Genomic DNA, 21025 nt, shown 5'->3' with positions numbered 1-21025 from the left:
GGGCTTTTTGCAACTTTCCGGCCATTTTCTCGGGAAGTATGGACTTGCCCCTGATGAAACTTGTACCTTCGTATAGGGAACAGTGAATACAAGATGTTACAACAAAAACCAAGGCGATTCGAGAGCAGGTCCTAAACTGAACTTTTCCGAAATTTTGTGTGGGAGGTACTCGAAGGAGTTTACCGATTGAGTCCATATTGGAACCTCATCTAAGTCTGGTAGAAATTTCATAATGTGCAAAGGATGGACCAAATTGGTAACTCCCTTCAAGAGTTATCGTACGCACAAATTTTCCGAACATTTTCGAACTTTTGTGGGGGAGGTACCGGAAGGAGTGGACCGATATAATCCATCTTTGAACTTGAACTAAGTTTGGACAAAATATTACGAAAGCCAAATTTTGGACCGAATCGGCAGATCCGTTCGAAAGTTATCTTGCGCTCCAACCACTACACACTTTGTCATAGGGTATTTTGTAACTTTCAGGCTATTTTCTCAGGAAGTATGGACTTGCCCCTAATAAAACTTACAGCGTCGTATAGAGGACAGCGAATACAACTTGCGTAAATAAAAATCAAAGCGATTCGAGACCAGGTCCTAAACTGAACTTTTCCGAAATTTTGTGTGGGAGGTACCCGAAGAAGTGGACCGATTGAGTCCATATTGGAACCTCATCTAAGTTTGGTAGAAATTACACGATGTGCAAAGTATGGACCAAATCGGTTATTCCCTACAAGAGTTATCGCGCGCACAATTTTTGCGACAATTTTTGAACATTTGTGGGGGAGGTACCTGAAGGAGTGGACCTATATGGCCCATCTTCGAACTTAAATCGAATCTGGACAAAATATTTCGATACCCAAAATTTGAACCGAATCGATTGATCCGCTCGAGAGTTATCGTGCGCACCAGCCAGCCAGACAGACAGACAGACGGACAGACAGACAGACGGACGGACATTGCTAGATCTACTCAAAATTGTCTGAAACGAATATCGTACAAACATACTTGGGGTCTAAAACCATTATTTCGATGAGGCACATTTTTGGTCGTATCAAAGTGTAAATACCCTCTTTAGCCTAAAGGCTGAGGGTATAAAAATCCACGTTCTTTACAAAATATTTTAAAAAATCCACGTCCTTCAAAAAAATATTTTAAAAAATCCACGTCCTTGAAAAATGTTTAAATCATACAGTCTCCAAAATATATTTAAAACAATCCACGCACTTGAAAAAAATATTTAAAAAAATCCAAGTCCTTAATAAATGTTTTAAACCAGTCCACGTCCTTGAAATAATAATTTAAAAATCTACGTCCATGAACAAAAATTTAAAAAAAACCACGTCCATGAAAAATTATTTTAAAAAAAGATATTTGTCCTTGAAAAAATATTTGAAAAATCCACGTCCTTGAACAAAGTATTTTAAAAGATCCACGTTCTTGAAACAATATTCTAAACAATCCACGTCCGTGAAAAAATAATTTTAGAAATCCACTTCGTTGAAAAAAATATGTTAAAAAATCCACGTCGTTAAAAAAGAATATATTTAAAAAAACCACGTCCTTGAAAAATATTTTAAAAAATCCACGTGATGAAAAAATAGTTTGAACAATCAACGTTTAAAATATTTCAAAAAGCCAAGCCATTGAAAAAATATTAAAACGTCCTGTAAAATATTTTAAAAAAACCACGTCGTTAAAAAATATTTTTAATAAATTCACGTTCTTGACAAATTATTTAAAAAATCTAAGTTCTTGAAAAAAATATTTTAAAAAATCCACTTCGTTAAAAAATATTTAATATTTAAATATTGAAAAAATATTAAAAAACAACGTCCTTGAAAAAATATTAAAGTACCCACGTCATTGAAAAAATATTAAAAAATCCAGTTCTTTGAAAAAATATTAAAAAATTAACGTCCTTGAAAAAATATTTTCAAATAATCCAAGTCCTTGAAAAAATATTTAAAAAAATACTTTCTTGAATAAATATTTAAAAAATAACGTCTTGAAAAAATATTTAAAAAAATCGAATCCTTAAAAAAATTTAAAGAATTACTTTCTTGAAAAATATTTAAATAAAAATTCACGTCTTTAAAAAATATTTTAAAAATCCACGTCCTTGAAAAAGTTTTTTAAAAAATCCACTTCCACGTCTTTGCAAACATATTAAAAAAAATCCACTTCCTTGAAAAATATTTAAAATAAGTGAGCAACGGCTATAGTCGGGACGGGGCCGACTATGTGATATCCTACAACACTACCCCTGTGCATAGGCTCTTCACTCGTAAACATTTCGTTTAGGGAGCTGCCAACATTTTTACCTATCTTGACTTAAGGCGAACTCAACCAAAATAATTAATATTTAATTTTATATTTGACTACTGTCGACATCTACTTGGTACTGATTGAAAGCTTTGCTGGACTTCTTGATTAGCATTTTATATGTCTTTAATACACCTAATAGAAGCAGAGGTATTTGTTATTAAAGTCAAAACTTCAAAATAATAAAATTGAGATAGCTTAACGCCTTTTGCAATAAATGTGATATATTTTACCATAAATGCCATATTTTGAATTACTTTAAAGACCAGATGTTTTAGTTTCATTATCAAGCTCTCTCCTTGGAATATGTCCAACAGAAGCAGAAATATCTGGCATGGAAATAAAATTCCATAAACTGGAAATTGGGATACCCCAGCGTTATGTTCAACATTTTAAAGCTCAGAATGTTGAAACGCATCCAACGCATTGTTGAAGCGCATCCAACTAAAGTTGAGATAATCGTACAATTCAAATAAAAAAATTGGTAAAAATTTTGCATCATAATAAAGGTGATACTTTCCTCATTCATTGAAGGGCTTTTCTTTTGGAATACGACTGCTAAAAGCAGAGACATTGGCATAAGAATTAAACTTTGAATTGTTGTCTACATACGATTTTGCCCATTCCGACTCTTGAATATTATCCGACCATCACCAAACTCAATATTTTTCTTCCTCTCTGGGAGCACTAAAAATCTTAAAAAAATCAACACACCATAAAATAATGGAAACCAAAATCCACTTTTTGAAAATGACCGATTTCACTCAGAAATCCCCAATCATAAAAAATATTTCCTTAAAAATCCACTCCAATTGAAGGTCTTGTTAGTCGGATGGTTTGCTGGGTACTTTTATTGGGCATACGAGTATGTATTTGTGCATGTAAAAAACGCATGTCTATACACATGTCATTATAATCTGACACAAAAATGTTTCCTCGAAATTGGAAAATAAACACAACACAAATAAATACCCTGTTAATATGATGTCCTTTGTTCGTTTGTTGGATGGGTGTGGGTGGGAGTATTTCAGCTCTTCAAATTGACATTTTGACAGGCTAATTATATTTAAATACCTCTTTTTTGTTGAAATAGTCATTATCAAATTTGATTGTAATTGAAACAGAATTTCCAAGAAAAAATAATTGTTGCTTTTGTTTGATGAAAAAAAGAAACAAAAAATGATTGGCATACAACAAATTTTATTTATAGTTCTTTAAAATTTCAGGGAAAATATTTATTTTTAGCCTGTGTTTGTTGTTATTTTAAATTAATTGGCCGCCTATCAGGGAATAAACACCAAAAGGATGTCATTAATGACAACGGTAAACAAAGAGAAAAGATTGGTGATTTTCGAGCACTTGGTAGAGGAGAAGTGATTGGTGTGGCCTTGGTTTAGGAATGTTGGATACAAAGAGAAAATATTGGTGATTTGCGAGCACTTGGTAGAGGAAAAGTGATTGGTGTAGCCTTGGTTAAGTAATGTTAGATACTACTATTGAGGTATATGAACACAACATAGATAGTCCATGGGTGCCTTGTTTCCCTTCTCTTTCCTTTATTAAATGATAACTTTAAAATGTCCTTTAAGCTGTGACTGAAAAAATAACTGCTCTTGTATTGCTTACAAAGGTAATTTGTTTCAGATTCTCAGTCACATAGAATGTCATAAATGAGCCTCACAATCGAAAAACATTTTTCACATAAATGTTCACAACTCCACCTCTCCTCGGTTTCTCTAAGCCAAACACGCTTTCAAAATTTTAAAATGTGTGACACTCCGAAAAAGCCATTTCAGATTGAAATAAATGGCAAAGGTTTGTGAAATCAGGGAAAAGAAAAACTAAAAAAGAATTTACAACTGTTTTAAAGAAGGGAGAATCCCAACAAAAAAAGAAGAAAAGAAACTGGAAATTTGTTACTTTTTCAATGGATTTTCTAAAAAAAAATTGGAAATTTGCCGAAGTGGGAGATGGGGGTGTGTGACTAATGGTGATGTTGGTGGTAACAACATAATAAAGCCAGAATCTGCAAAACCCACATACACACATACTCTAATATTTGACATTGAAGTGCTTCAAAGTTAGTATGAATCACGTACTAACAATTTTTCGGTAATAAATTGTTTTTTCTTCTCTTAGTTTTGGTTTTTGTGTTATTTTCTTAGAGGGCTTCATTTCATCAGCATACGTACATACATAAGTTTCCAGTAATGGTGATGACGATAACAATTTATTTCTGTTGCATTTGTAGGTGAGAAAACATAGAAGTTAGTAAAGGTATACAGGGAAACGTGGCTATAAAATAAAGACAATCAATATGTGTAAGTTAAAAAAAAAAATAGTTTTTCAAGGACATATAACGAGCGCGGATTTTTAAATATAATTTTTCAAGGACCTTCAACAAGCGTGGATTTTTAGAAAAATTATTTTAAGGGCCCCTCAACAAGCGTGGATTTTTAAAAAATATTTTTAGGCCCCCTCAACAAGCGTGGGTTGTTAAAAAAATATTTTAAGGGCCCCTCAACAAGCGTGGATTTTTTAAAGAATGTTTTTTAGGGATCTTCAACAAGCGTTGATTTTTTTAAAGAATATTTCCAGGGAACTTTAACAAGCGTAGAGTTATTTAAAAACATTTTTCAAAGACCTTCAACAATCGTGAATTTTGTTTTTTTTTAAATATTTTTTCAAAGACCTTCAACAATCGTGGATTTTGTTTTTTTAAATATTTTTTCAAAAATCTTCAACAAGCGTGGATTTTTTCAAAAATATTGTTCAGACATCTTCAACAAGCATGAACTTTTTAAAAATATTTTTCAAAAATCTTCAACAAGATTTTTAAAACTATTTTTCAACTATCTTCACCAAGCGTAGATTTTTTAAACCATTTTTTCAAAAATCTTCTACTAGCGTGGATTTTATAAAAATATTTTTCAAAAATCTTCAACTGGAGTGGATTTTCAACAAGCGTGGATTTTTTAAAACTATTTTACAAACATCTTCAACAAGCGTGGATTTTGTAAAACTATTTTTCAAAAATCTTCAACTAGCGTGGATTTTATAAAACTATTTTTCAAAAATCTTCAACTAGCGTGGATTTTTTAAAACTATTTTTCAAAAATCTTCAACTATCGTGGATATTATAAAACTATTTTTCAAAAATCTTCAACTAGCGTGGATATTATAAAACTATTTTTCAAAAATCAAATTTAAAAAATATTTTTAGGTCCTCTCAAAAAGCGTGGATTGTTAAAAAAATATATTTGGGGCCTATCAACAAGCGTGGATTGTTAAACAAAAATATTTTAAGGGACCCTCAACAAGCGTTGATTTTTTAAAGAATATTTTTTCAGGGAACTTTAACAAGCGTAAAGTTTAAAAAAAAATTCCAAAGATCTTCAACAATCGTGGATTTTGTTTTTTAAAATATTTTTTAAAAAACCTTCAACTAGCGTGGATTTTTTAATAATATTTTTGAAAGATCTTCAACAATCGTGGATTTTGTTTTTTAAAATATTTTTTCAAAAATCTTCAACAAGCGTGGATTTTTTAAAACTATTTTTCAAAAATCTTCAACAAGCGTGGATTTTTTAAAACTATTTTTCAAAAATCTTCAACAAGCGTGGATTTTTTAAAACTATTTTTCAAAAGTCTTCAACAAGCGTGGATTTTTTAAAACTATTTTTCAAAAATCTTCAACGAGCGTGGATTTTTTAAAACTATTTTTCAAAAATCTTCAACAAGCGTGGTTTTTTTAAAACTATTTTTCAAAAATCGTCAACATTTTTTAAAACTATTTTTCAAACATCTTCAACAATCGTGGATTTTTTAAATATATTTTTCAGACATCTTTAACAAGCGTGGATTTTGTTTTTTAAATGTTTTTTTTTCAAAAACCTTCAACAAGCGTGGATTTTTTTAAAAATGTTTTTCAAAGATATTCAACAATCATGGATTTTGTTTCTTTAAAATATTTTTCAAAAACCTTCAACATTTTTTAAAACTATTTTTCAAACATCTTCAACGATCGTGGATTTTTTAAAAATATTTCTCAGGCATATTTAACAAGCGTGGATTTTTTAAACCTATTTTTCAAAAATCTTAAACTGGCGTGGATTTTTTAAAAATATTTTTAGGCATCTTTATCAAGCATGGATTTTTTAAAAATATTTATCAGGCATCTTGAACAAAAGTGGATTTTTTAAAAATATTTTGCAGGGATCTTCAACAAGCCTAGATTTTTTTAAATATTTTTCAAAGCTCTTCAACAAACGTGGATTTTTTAAAAAAGTTTTTCAGGGACCTTCAACAAGCGTGGATTTTTTTTAAAATAATTTTTAAAGATCTTCTTTAAAAATCATTTTTTAAAAATATTTTTCAGGAATCTTCAACAACCGTGGATTTTTTCTAAAAATATTTTTCAGGAGTCAACAATTTTTTCAGGGACCTTCAACAAGCGTGGATTTTTTTTAAAATAATTTTTAAAGATCTTCTTTAAAAATCATTTTTTAAAAATATTTTTCAGGAATCTTCAACAACCGTGGATTTTTTTTAAAAATATTTTTCAGGAGTCAACAATTTTTTTAGGGATCTTCAACAAGCTCGGATTTTTTTTTTAATATTTTTTAGGGATCTTCAACAAACTCGGATTTTTTTTAAATATTTTTTCAGGGATCTTCAACAAACTCGAATTTTTTTAATATTTTTTCAGGGATCTTCAACAACCTCTTCAACACCAATATGTTGGGAGGGTATTATAAGTTGGTCTTGGCCAAAAAATTTGTAACGCATCGAAATAATGGTCTTAGACCAATACTTATATATACCAAAATGAATGTCTCGACGAGCTGAGTCGATCTGGCTATGTGTGCCCGTCCGTCCTTTCGTCTGTCCATGTAAACCTTGTAATCATGCTACAGGTCGCAATTTTGATCGGATCTTCACCAAATTGTGGGTGTTAATGGGGGTCGAATAATATTTAAGGGTCGGAATGGACAAAAAAACTTATTTGGAGAAAAGTCAACTTTTTTCCAAAGCGAACATCTCTGCTTCTATAAGGGGTAGAGGGTGTGTGCCACCGTGGTGCAATGGTATGCACACCCACCTTGCACGCAGAAGGTCGTGGGTTCGATTCCCCGCCTAGGCAACATCAAATTTTCAACGGTGGCAAAATATCCCTCTGTAATGTTGGCGTCATTTCCTGAGTATTTCAGCCATGAAAGCTTCTCTACAAGTGGTGTCTTAGGACACGCCGTTCGGACGCGGCAATAAACTGTAGGCCCCATATCATTAAGCTAATATGAGTCATTGATATAAGAGAAGTCCCCCTTGTCCCTCCTGGGATGTTTGTGGAACAATTATTATTATTATTATTATTATTATTATTATTATTATTATTATTATTATTATTATTATTATTATTATTATTATTATTATTATTATTATTATTATTATTATTATTATTATTATTATTATTATTATTATTATTATTATTATTATTATTATTATTATTATTGTTATTATTATTATTATAAGGGATATATCAAAAGCAAAATCTGACAATGAAAGTAGAAAGTTTCGCCTTTCTAACGATGTAAAGTAGGCTCTCGTTGGTGGTCAAACAGCGAAGATATCACAATAGTGGCAAATAAAACCCAAATTTTTATTTTTGCGATTTTAATTATAATGACGAATATCACAGATTTGCTTTGGGACCTTCCAAAAGAAAAGTAAAATATAAAATTTAATTATTTTGGTTCAGTTCGCCAGTCATTTGGTATTAAACCCAGATAGGTGAAAACGTTAGTATATCCCTAAAACAAATGTTTGCGAATGAAAGCTTATGCACAGGGGTAATGGTGTAGGGTATCACTTAGTCAGTCCCGTCCCGACTATAGCCTTTGCTCACTTGTTTTAATATTTTTCAGGAGTCGTCAACAAGCTTGGAGTTTTTATAAAAACATTTTTAGGGATTTTCAACAAGCTTGGATTTTTTTTTTGGATTGGATTTTTTAAAAATATTTTTCAGGGATCTTCAAAATATTTTTCAGTTACCTTTAACAAATCTAGTTTTTAAAAAAGATTTTTCAGGGACCTACAACTGGTGGATGACCAATAAGATGACCACATAGCTGTAGTCTTCTCTAGGAAAACCTCATAACTTCACTAAGACCACATATTGGTTGTCTTTACTAATAAAACCCCAATATAGACAGTCTTCATTAAATTTCTGTTCCTTACACTATACCTATGTCCCACTGTATATTTATTTGTTTCATTTCCACCCAATATAAGATGAATGTGACTTAATATTTGTGAGGTTTTATTTTTGTGGTAGATTTGGTTTACCTACCTGGTGATGATTTCGAAATACTTTGTTCTGCTGTTGTTTTGTTGTAGAAATTCCTTTTTTTTCTGCGTTCTTCTTCTGCCACAGTTGTTGTTATTGGTTTTCTTGTCAAAAACTTCTGTTCTGTTTTGTGTTTTGCTTATTTGTTTTCTATATGCTTTGCCTTCTTCTTTTGTTCACGTGTAATAAATCAATTTTACGCACCACCTGAAAAACGAAGAACAAATTAAAGTCATTAAATCAAAAACCAAATTCGAATCGCAATACAACAATGGCAACATTTGTAACAGCATAAACATTAACAACAATAGCAACAACGTCAGCAACAACAATAGCAATAGCATAACAATAACAATTCATGCAAACAATAAGAACAGCATCATCTTATTGTAAGCAATAGGATAAATTCTTTTCATAGGACCCCCCTCTACAGGACCACTTTATCGTTTGTAAGAAGACATTTCTATGGCATACACAAACACACGCACAAACAGTCAAATAAAAATTCGATTGATATTGAACAATAGTAGAGGGAGGTGATGGACAGGTGAATATTGAAAAGAGGGATTCTATAGGTTGTTAGGGCGTTACACGTTTCGGGATATTTTGGGATTTTACTTTCGGGCGCCGAAATTGCTGCAAATTGAAAACAATTATCATACATATGTATGTCCGGGCAAAATATTGTTGTAGCTAGTGTTTGATAGATACCATTTACTTTGCTCGATTTAGAGATTCAACCGTGATAGTTGATGCTGAACTGGGATCTTCAACAAGTGAGGAACAAGTCAATCATCGGAAAAATTTGGATTTAAGGAATGTTTTTTAGAAGTTAAAGATATCTCCAAAAATGGAATTTTTACGAATATTTCATTAAAATTATTGTAAAAGTAAGGAGCCTTTTTTTAATATTAAAATTTTATTAAATATATTTTTTAAATATTGGTATTCAAAAAAAAAAAAAATATTGTAATATTTAAAAATATTGGGATATTGGAATTTTAAAGCACATTTTTTAATTAAAATCGGTATTTTAAATAATATTTTTTTAACAAAAAAAACCGGAAATTTAAAGAATTGTTTTAAAAAATATTGAATTTTAAAGAATATTTTTAAAAACATAAGGAGTTTTAAAGATTTTTTTTAACATTTTTAGATTGAAAGAATATATTTTCAAGAATATTGGAATTTTAAAGTATAAATTTTTTAAGATCTGGCAGATACTTTTCAGAAATACTGCAATTTATAAGAACATTTTAAAAAATATTGGACTTTTTTTTATGAACGTTTTTTTTAACTATTGGAATTTCAAAGAATAATTTTTTGAACTTTAAAGATATTTTTAAATTTTAACATTTTGTGCAATTTACATTTTTTAGATTTAAGGAATGTTTTTTAGAAGTTAACGAAATTTCCAAAAAATGGAATTTTTAGGAATCTTTTATTAAAACAATTGTAATGGTAAGGAGCGTTCTTTTTTAAATATTGGAATTTTATTAAATATATATTTTTTAAATATTGGTGTTTTTTCAAAAAATTTTTCTAATATTTGAAAATATTTTATTAAAAGTATTGGGATATTGGAATTTTAAAAAACATTTTTTAACAAAAACCGGAATTTTTAATAATATTTTTTTACAAAAACCGGACTTTTACAATAGTGTGGATTTTTAAAGAATTGTTTTGAAAAATATTGAATTTGAATTGAATTGAATTGAAAAAATAAAAATAGGTAAAAAAACTTTTTAAGTTAAACGGTTTTATGTTAAACATACATTGAAATGTTTAAGATAAATGTACTAAAAACCAAAAAATAATAAAATAGATACAGTCGTGGGAATTATAAACATATGCATAGACTAGACTAAAATAAAACCGTGGGGCACGTCAATTGTCTACAATCGTTGATTAAAATGTTTGTTTTGTAATGTTACACTATAATTAGGCAGTTGTTCAACCGACAACGATGGACGTGTGATAAGTAGGGCTAGAATGTGCCCCACGGTTTTATTTTAGTCTAGTCTATGCATATGTTCATAATTCCCACGACTGTATCTATTTTATTATTTTTTGGTTTTTAGAACATTTATCTTAAACATTTCAATGTATGTTTAACATAAAACCGTTTAACTTAAAAAGTTTTTTTTACCTATTTTTATTTTCTAGTTTTTAGTTTTTATTTCGCATTCTGTTTAATTCGTTTAGGGCTTCATTATTGCAAGGTTTCTTGCCCGTTAGTTTATTGCAGTCCAACTCCTCTATACGTAGTCCCTGCAAAGATCTTACTGTACTAAGAGCCACGTAGGCTTGACCTTCTTCAAACAGTTTCGCACCTAAGTATACGACTGCGTGATCCACAGTGCTGCCCTGCATTTTATGTATAGTAGAAGCCCATGATAGTATTAAAGGCAACATTCTTCTTTCAGCCGTCCCGTAATTGTACTTAGCTGGAAACTGTATGGCTTTCGGGTGTATAAGATGTACTGTACAGTGCACTGTATTCTTCTTGTCAAGCCCTTTTATTTGATACCCATTTTGTAGCGGCCGCCATCTTGGATTTCAATTTTTTATAGTATATTGTATTCTGCTTGTAGAGCCCTTTCATTTGATACCCATATTGATGCGATTGATAAAACCTACGTTATCCGCCATTTTGTAGCGGCCGCCATCTTGGATTTAAATTTTTTATAGTATATTGTATTCTGCTTGTTGAGCCCTTTCATTTGATACCCATATTGATGGGATTGATAAAACCTACGTTATCCGCCATTTTGTAGCGGCCGCCATCTTGGATTTAAATTTTTTATAGTATATTGTATTCTGCTTGTTGAGCCCTTTCATTTGATACCCATATTGATGGGATTGATAAAACCTACGTTATCCGCCATTTTGTAGCGGCCGCCATCTTGGATTTAAATTTTTTATAGTATATTGTATTCTGCTTGTTGAGGCCTTTCATTTGATACCCATATTGATGGGATTGATAAAACCTACGTTATCCGCCATTTTGTAGCGGCCGCCATCTTGCATTTCAATTTTTTACAGTATACTGTATTCTGCTTGTTGAGCCCTTTCATTTGATACCCATATTGATGGGATTGATAAAACCTACGTTATCCGCCATTTTGTAGCGGCCGCCATCTTGGATTTCAATTTTTTATAGTATATTGTATTCTGCTTGTTGAGCCCTTTCATTTGATACCCATATTGATGGGATTGATAAAACCTACGTTATCCGCCATTTTGTAGCGGCCGCCATCTTGCATTTCAATTTTTTACAGTATACTGTATTCTGCTTGTTGAGCCTTTTCATTTGATACCCATATTGATGGGATTGATAAAACCTACGTTATCCGCCATTTTGTAGCGGCCGCCATCTTGGATTTCAATTTTTTATAGTATATTGTTGTTGAGCTTGTTGAGCCCTTTCATTTGATACCCATATTGATGGGATTGATAAAACCTACGTTATTCGCCATTTTGTAGCGGCCGCCATCTTGAATTTATAATGATAATGAATAAACATATTGTGACAATACAATATGTGACAATACAATATTGTATTGTCACCAAAATCCAAAGTGTATACAAAATTTCAGATTAATCGGTTGACAGGAAGAGGGTGAAATTTGAATTACTAAATTTGACCCAAGAATAAAGAATAAATAAAAATAAAAATAGGTAAAAAAACTTTTTAAGTTAAACGGTTTTATGTTAAACATACATTGCAATGTTTAAGATAAATGTACTAAAAACCAAAAAATAATAAAATAGATACAGTCGTGGGAATTATAAACATATGCATAGACTAGACTAAAATAAAACCGTGGGGTACGTCAATTGTCTACAATCGTTGATTAAAATGTTTGTTTTGTAATGTTACACTATAATTAGGCAGTTGTTCAACCGACAACGATGGACGTGTGATAAGTAGGGCTAGAATGTGGAAACAAGCTAGCAAGCTCGATTATAAGCGAGTTTTAGGGTTTCATAGTGGTGAGCGAGTAGTACTTTGTCGATTAAAGACAAACTACGAGCAGTGAAACGATTCCTCGCCAGCCAGCAGTGTGAATGTCCAACGATAAACTAGTTGCAACATCTCTTTTATTTACATGGAGTGTATAACTATTGGAATTTCCATGAGCAAGAAAATAGTAAGAAATTTCCTCACCGTCTGCGGGCCAACTGCCTAACGACGAATTAAACGATTCTTCTATATAATTATAATTTGTAGACAATTGACGTGCCCCACGGTTTTATTTTAGTCTACTCTATGCATATGTTTATAATTCCCACGACTGTATCTATTTTATTATTTTTTGGTTTTAGTACATTTATCTTAAACATTGCAATGTATGTTTAACATAAAACCGTTTAACTTAAAAAGTTTTTTTACCTATTTTTATTTTCTAGTTTTTAGTTTTTATTTCGCATTCTGTTTAATTCATTTAGTGCTTCATTATTGCAAGGTTTCTTGCCCGTTAGTTTATTGCAGTCCAACTCCTCTATACGTAGTCCCTGCAAAGATCTTACTCTACTAAGAGCCACGTAGGCTTGACCTTCTTCAAACAGTTTCGCACCTAAGTATACGACTGCATGATCCACAGCGCTGCCCTGCATTTTATGTATTGTAGAAGCCCATGATAGTATTAAAGGCAACACACATCTGTGTGTATCACTCCCGTTGTTTTGTTAACCTGGCTTCATATTCTTCAGGTGTTTCTGACGCTATCATCTGTGTGTATCGCTCACGTTGCTTTGTTAACCTGGCTTCATATTCTTCAGGCGTTTCTGACGCCGTCATTTGTGTATATCGCGGACGTTGCTTTTTTAACCTGGCCTCATATTGCTCAGGTGTTTTTGACGCTAATTGTTCCCGTCGTTTCTGTAACCGACTATTTCTATCACCTTCACTTTCTTTAGCTCGTTTTGCTTTATACTTTTCTTTCGCTTTTTGAAGCCTTCGTTTACGTTGTGTTGCAGTTTCTGTTTTATTTGTGTTTGTATTTTGGGTGGTGTACCGCTAACGACGTATCATTTTTAGCCACCCTAACGCCACACAGTCCTCAACGCGATAAAAAATCTTGACTTGGGTGGTGGATTCAGGCTGGATTAATCAGATACCTAAATTACAGATTCAATTTCTAAATTTAAATCTTAATTATACGCCATTTAGTGGCTGCGCCCATCTTAAATATTGAGGTTGTATAGTGCACTGTATTCTTCTTGTCAAGCCCTTTTATTTGATACCCATATTGGTGGGATTGATAAAAAATTGTTATCAGCCATTTAGTAGCGGCGGCCACCTTAGATTTCAATTTTGCATAGTAAATTGTATTTTACTTGTTGATACCTTTCATTTGATACCCATGTTGATGGGATTGATAAAACCTAAGTTATCCGCCATTTTGTAGAGGCCGCCATCTTGGATTTTAATTTTATATAGTACATTGTATTCTACTGGTAGAGACCTTTCATTTGATACCCATATTGATGGGATTGATAAAACCTACATTATCCGCCATTTTGTAGCGGCCGCCATCTTGGATTTTAATTTTATATAGTACATTGTATTCTACTGGTAGAGACCTTTCATTTGATACCCATATTGATGGGATTGATAAAACCTACATTATCCGCCATTTTGTAGCGGCCGCCATCTTGGATTTCAATTTTTTATAGTATATTGTATTCTGCTTGTTGAGTCCTTTCATTTGATACCCACATTGATGGGATTGATAAAACCTACGTTATCCACCATTTTGTAGCGGCCGCCATCTTGGATTTCAATTTTTTTATAGTATATTGTATTCTGCTTGTTGAGCCCTTTCATTTGATACCCATATTGATGGGATTGATAATACCTACTTTATCCGCCATTTTGTAGCGGCGGCCATCTTGAATTTATAATGATAATGAATAAACATAATTGTATTGTCACCAGAATCTAAAGTGTATACAAAATTTCAGATTAATCGGTTGACAGGAAGAGGGTGAAATTTGAATTACTAAATTTGACCCAAGAATAAATAATAAAACAAACGGGGTGAGCTAAATAAAACCATTTAATAAACATTTTAAAGAATTTTATTTAACATTTTTGAAATTAAAAGAATATTTTTTAAGAATATTGGAATTTAAAAGAATACAAGAATAAGATCTGGCAGATACTTTTCAAAAATTACTGCAATTTATAAGAACATTTTATGAAAAATATTAAACTTTTAGCAAATATTATTTACAAATTTAAAAATTTGAAGGATTTTTTTTAAATATTGGAATTTCAAAGAATATTTTTTTGAACTTTTAAGATATTTTTTAAATTTTAAAATTTCGTGGTATTTACATTTTTTGGAATTTTACAAAAATTGGGAATTTTAAAGAATTGTTTTGAAAATTATTGAATTTTAAAGAATATTTTTAAAAACATAAGGAGTTTTAAAGAATTTGCTTAACATTTTGGAATTGAAAGAATATTTTTTAGAATAATAGAATTTAAAAAAATACATTTTTCTAAGATCTGGCAGATACTTTTCAAAAAATACTGCAATTTATACGAACATTTTATAAACATATTTTTTACAAATTTTAAATTTTAAAGAATTTTTTTTTTTAAATATTGCAATTTCAAAGAATTTTTTTTTTTAACCTTAAAGATATTTTTAAATTTTAGCATTTTGTGGAATTTAAAATATATATTTTTAATATTTGGTATTTTATGAAATGGAATATAAAGAAATATTTTTTAGAAATACTGGATTATTTTTATATTGCAATTTTTAAAAGCATTTTATGAAACAGATTGGAGTGTTAATACATAATTTTTTATAATTTTATAAAATGTTAAAGACATTTTAAATATATTGGAATTTAAACGAATATTATATAATATTTTGATTTTACATGGTATGTTCTTTAAAGTTTTGGAATTTGAAGGATAGGTTTTAAATAATATTAGAATTTTTTAAAATATATTTTAACAAATATTATAATTTTAAAGAATATTCCCTGAACAAAATTGGATTTTTAAAGAATAGTCTTTTGAAAATATTGAATTTTTAATGAATTTATTTTAATGTTGGGAATTTAAATATTTGTATTAAATATTGGAATTTTTAAGTATTCTTCTTTTGAAATTAAAATATTAGAATTTTAAAGACTAAGAAAACATATCGCTCATTTACTCAAAGATTGACACATCTCAAGAAATCAAGTTTCGAGAAAAACGCGTTTTAAATTGGCGATTGAAATTTGACTTCCCAAATTAAAAAGATTATTACACAAAAAGTAAAACAACTATTTGAACCATATTTTGCAAACAGCTAGCCAGATACCAGTGCTATGTTTCTGTGCAAGATCAAGCATGATTAGTGCTTCACAAACTCAACTTATTTATGCCAAACTCCCAGAAATTAAGCCACTCTTTGAGTAAACGAGCGATATTATAATTTAATAGAATATTTTTTTTTAAATTGGAATTTTCGAGAATCTTTGGAAACATTCTTTATTTTTTTTAAATATTGGAATTTTAAAGAATATTTTTCAAAAAATATTGGAAATTTTAAGAATATTATGTATATTATTAAAAATATTGGAATCATAATTTGGAATTTTTATAAATGGTTTTTTTAATGTTGGAATTTAAAATTTAAATTTTAACACTTTATTTAAATTTTAAATGCTTAAATGTTTATAAATATTTTATTAAAATTATAGGAATTTAAAAGAATATTTGTTAACAAAAATTCTAAACTTAAAAGAATATTTTTTTTTACAATAATTAGAAGTTTTGAAAACATTCAAATTTTATTGGAATTTAAAAATAATTTTTAAAAAATATTGAAATTTTTAATATTTTTAATATCGAAATGTTAAAGAATATTTTTAACAAAAAGCAGAATTTTAAAGAATATTATTAACAAAATCGGAATTTTAAAGAATAGGGTTTTACAAAAATTTAGTGTAAAACCTAGTGTAAAAACGGAGGAGGATAAAGGGCAGCACAGGGGGAGGATTAACTTGACCCAACTATCTGATGATGGTAGCGACCCTGATTCCGAATCCGATAGCTGCGGCAAAACAAACACCACCGTTGTGGAAAATCCCATGAAAGAGGAAGTCCACAAGATGGTAGAAGAAGTGAGCGAGAGCATCGCAAAGCTCACGACGAAAAGAGTGCAGTGGTCTGGGGCCCAAAGGAAGAAATTTAAGAGGAACCAGGCAAAACTAAAGAAGGAAAAACAGCTGGCTGCTTCAAAGGTTACCACAGAAAGTCCCTCCACTTCTTCGGAAGCGGCGAAGAGGACAAGGTCTCCTGAGGAGCAGAACGTGGCAAAACCCAGTAAGAAGAAAAAGGGCTTCCCACCTTCAATTGCCCAGAACAAACCTCGTCAGGACAAAAGCCAAGGAGACTGCCAAAAGGATCCTTCAAATGATACTGAAGAGGCGAGTTCTGACAAAAAGAAGGTGAGCGCGACGTCGGAATCTTCTGCGGTGGCCAAGGACTCAGTAAAGAAGCCTACTACCACCCAAAAGAGGAAGATGGACGCTGAAACCGGAACGGAGCCGCCATCGACTTACGCCAAGGTAGCCAAGAGATACTACAAGGACGAGCTGTGCTACGCAGTAATCGATACTAGTAAAGGATCTGGAAGGCTACACAAAGAGTACTTACCGGAGATCGAGAAATCGATCAACGATAAAATATTGGAACAAATCCTGCAAGGACGAGTCTCAATAAAAATAAACTGCTGTGAGCCAAGGGGGGACCTCCTATTGTACCACCTGGACTCACACGCAAACTCTGCAGCTCTCGGGGAGGTAGTCAGCAGTATAGCAACTCCATGGGAAGGTGGCAGACTAAAACTGGTGAGGAAAGACGAAATTCCTCACCTAACCAAAGCATCGGTGTACGTCAAGGGGTATGGCTGCAAGCTCGAGACGGAGCGCATGCTCGAGGTCTTTGGCGTACAAAACGAGGCCCTAAAGGTGGAAAGATGGGAGGTCTTCCACAGGGAGGAGAAGGAAGACGGCACTCTCCTTGTGATGGGGATCGACGATCTCTCGCTAGCCGGGCTCGTCAAAACCAAGGGCAAGGCATTCTTCGTCTCGAACTCGGTCTACTTCAAAGTTGGAAAGGCAAGAGTTGGTGAGGAGGAGATTGCCAAACCAAATAACCAAGAGGTCAACCTACCAAAAGGCTTTCAGGAGGGAGGAGCAGACGAAATTAGCGACTCCCAAGAAGCCAACCTTCTGGAGGACCAATGATTGAGGTCATCCAGATCAACCTCCATCGGAGCGAAACGGCAACACTAGCCCTGATGGACAAAATAACTAAAGGTAATATACATATTGGTTTAATCCAAGAACCTTGGACCATAAAAAAAAAAAAGGTTTCTGGACTTAACCATATAAATTATCAACTTTTTTACGCAAATACGGGATCCCGACCGAGGACCTGCATTATATGCCACAAAAACTTATGCTTTCTTTTTTCTCCAGAGTTGTCATCGTCGGACGTTACAGTATTGAAGCAGGGGAATGGTAACATATACCTAGCATCATTATACCTGCCGTTCGACTCCCCGACATTACCACCTTCGTCGGAATTGCAGCAACTGGTGAGAAGGATAAAGCAAACAGGTAACGAAGTACTAGTAGGTAGCGATGCTAACTCTCACCACATCTCGTGGGGTAGTACTAACATTAACAAAAGGGGACAAGCCCTTATAGATTACTTAAATACTAACGACCTAATTACACTTAACACCGGGAATACGCCAACCTTTGTTAATAGAATTAGGGAGGAAGTACTAGATATAACGATATGTTCAGAAAATTTAATAAACGAGGTACACGAGTGGAGGGTCCTGGAGGAACACTCCTTCTCAGACCATAAGTATATTAGATTTAAAATAGCTAGGCCATCGCCTAACCCGATAACCTTCCGAAACAAATCCAAAACAAATTGGACAAAGTTCGGAAAACGAGTAAAAGAAAGACTTGGGCAACCAGATGAGGAATGCCTAAGTAAGGAGGACATAGAGAGAGATGTCCTAAAGTTAACTGAGGCACTAGTAAAGTCTTTCGAGGAAAGTTGTCCCCTTCGAGAGAGGAAATCCGCCTACGAAAAACCCTGGATGACAGGGGAAATTCGGAATAAAGGCAAGGAGGTCCGCAGACTTTATAATAGGGCCAAACGTAAAAAAGCAGCTGTATTCTGGGACAACTATCAGGCAAAATTAAAGGAATACAACAAAATAACAAGAAACGCCAAACGAAACTCCTGGAAGCTTTTCTGCGAACAGGTGGATAGTGTAAATGACGTTTCAAAGATTAAAAAGTTTCTATCTAAAACCCATACACAGACCGAGCAATTGGTCGATGGAAATGGAAAAAGGATTGAAACAACAGAAGAAACTCTAGGCCTTCTGATGAAAACGCACTTCCCGCAGAATACCATGGTTAACACTGAGGCATCGACGGAATGTATTAACTCATCGGAAGAAGCACCAAAGATCGACAGCTTAATGGTCCAACAAGCCATTTTAAGCTTTTCACCATATAAAGCAGCTGGACCAGACCAGATCTTCCCGGCTTTATTACAGAGGGAAGTGGACTTTATTGCGTCCAAACTGGTCGGGATCTTCAATGCATGCTTAAAACTTGCATACACTCCTATAGCCTGGCAGGAGGCAAGGGTAGTCTTTATACCCAAACCTGGCAAGGCAAGTTATGCAACACCAAAATCTTATCGACCGATAAGTTTAACTTCATTCTTACTCAAAACAATGGAACGGACAGTCGACACCATGATAAAGAGTAAGATCCCCAACGATATGCTTAAATTCAAACAACATGCATACGTTAAAGGCAGATCAGTGGAAACCGCATTGCATGAGGTAGTACACCACATAGAAAGAACCTTCGAAATAAAAATGTACACACTTGCTGTATGCATCGACATCGAAGGCGCTTTCAATAACGTAAGCACCGAGACACTTATCCACTCCTTAGACGAGTTTCAGGTAGACAGGGCCTTAAGGAACTGGATAAACCACATGCTAAGGAATAGATGGATAAGCTGCGGGCTATACGACGTGAAAATAAGAGACAAAGTTGGACAAGGAACGCCACAGGGAGGGATACTTTCACCTCTGTTGTGGGTTACCACCATAAACAGTCTCTTGAGGACCCTAACCGAAGAAGGATTTGACCCAGTCTGCTACGCAGACGACGTTATAATACTTCTGAGGGGAAAGAATCCGAATCAACTCTGTCGTAGAGCAGAAACGGCTCTAAAAAATGCTTTTAACTGGGCCAGGCCGAGAGGTCTGAACGTCAACCCAGAAAAAACAGAATTATGTCTATTCACTAGGAAAACGAAAATGGGGCACTACGAGGAACCAGTTTTTCTAGATAAGACAATAAATATCTCTTGTACAGTTAAATATCTAGGAGTAATTCTGGATAGGAAACTTAAATGGAAAGACCATATACAAGAAAGGGCCAACAAGGCCCAAATATGTTGGTCAACCTGCAGAAGGGCGATAGGCTCAAAATGGGGGTTCAATCCTAGGATGATACACTGGCTATACAGAAGCGTAATTAGACCAATTCTAACCTACGCGTCTGTGGTATGGTGGACAGCCATGGACAAAAAATGCAATGTGGAAATATTGCAAAAGGTCCAAAGAACATGCTGCCTAAGCATTAGCGGAGCAATGAGGAGCACACCGACTAGGGCTCTAGAAACAATTTTGTTTGTACACCCAATAGAGATTCAGGTAAGGTATGAGGCAGCCATCGCAGCTGTAAGGCTAAAGTCGATGAGCGAGTGGATCGAAAAGAGCCACCAAACATACCACCAAAACATATTAAAGGTCACAACGGGTGAATCTATAAATCAGGTAGTATCGGACCGTATACCTGAAACTAGTGAAGTAGCCTTGTGTGAAGTGTCAATACCTGACAGAGACATGTGGATCGAGGGAGCTCTAGCACAGATTCCCGCTGGAAGCTGTGGGTTTACGGATGGGGCTGTGCTAGGGGGAGAACCGGACTGGGTCTTTATATAATGGAACCGGAAACGGAAATCTCCCTCCGTCTGCCGGATCATAACACGATCCTGCAGGCTGAACTCCGGGCGATAACAGAGTGTCTGCTTTGGTTTGATACACACACAAGGACTACCACTGTAAATATCCTTACGGATAGCAAAGCAGCCATTAGAGCTATATCAACCAAGACAGTGAAATCTAGAACTGTCTTGGAATGTATTAAATCTATAAATAATTACTCCCAACACGGTAAGGTAAACATTATATGGGTACCAGGGCATACCGGGATTAGGGG

At 33.1% G+C, this 21025-nt stretch overlaps 1 protein-coding gene across 2 annotated transcripts in view; it reads right to left on the bottom strand.

Moving 5' to 3' along the window:
• The window catches only part of DIP-gamma (Dpr-interacting protein gamma), a 501352-nt gene that overhangs the window by 265326 nt on the left and 215001 nt on the right, over positions 1-21025 (bottom strand). For both annotated transcript variants that reach the window (XM_073963615.1, XM_073963613.1), the window contains exon 2: positions 8675-8878. The gene's annotated coding sequence lies outside the window, so the exon portion shown is untranslated. The remainder of the gene's footprint in view (positions 1-8674; positions 8879-21025) is intronic.

This window comes from Musca autumnalis, unplaced genomic scaffold (genome assembly GCF_047663935.1).
Source record: "Musca autumnalis isolate F117 unplaced genomic scaffold, ASM4766393v1 scaffold_1, whole genome shotgun sequence".
Classification (NCBI taxonomy): domain Eukaryota; kingdom Metazoa; phylum Arthropoda; class Insecta; order Diptera; family Muscidae; genus Musca; species Musca autumnalis.
The sequence above is the reverse complement of the archived record's forward strand: the minus strand, read 5'-3'. Positions and strand labels throughout refer to the sequence as shown.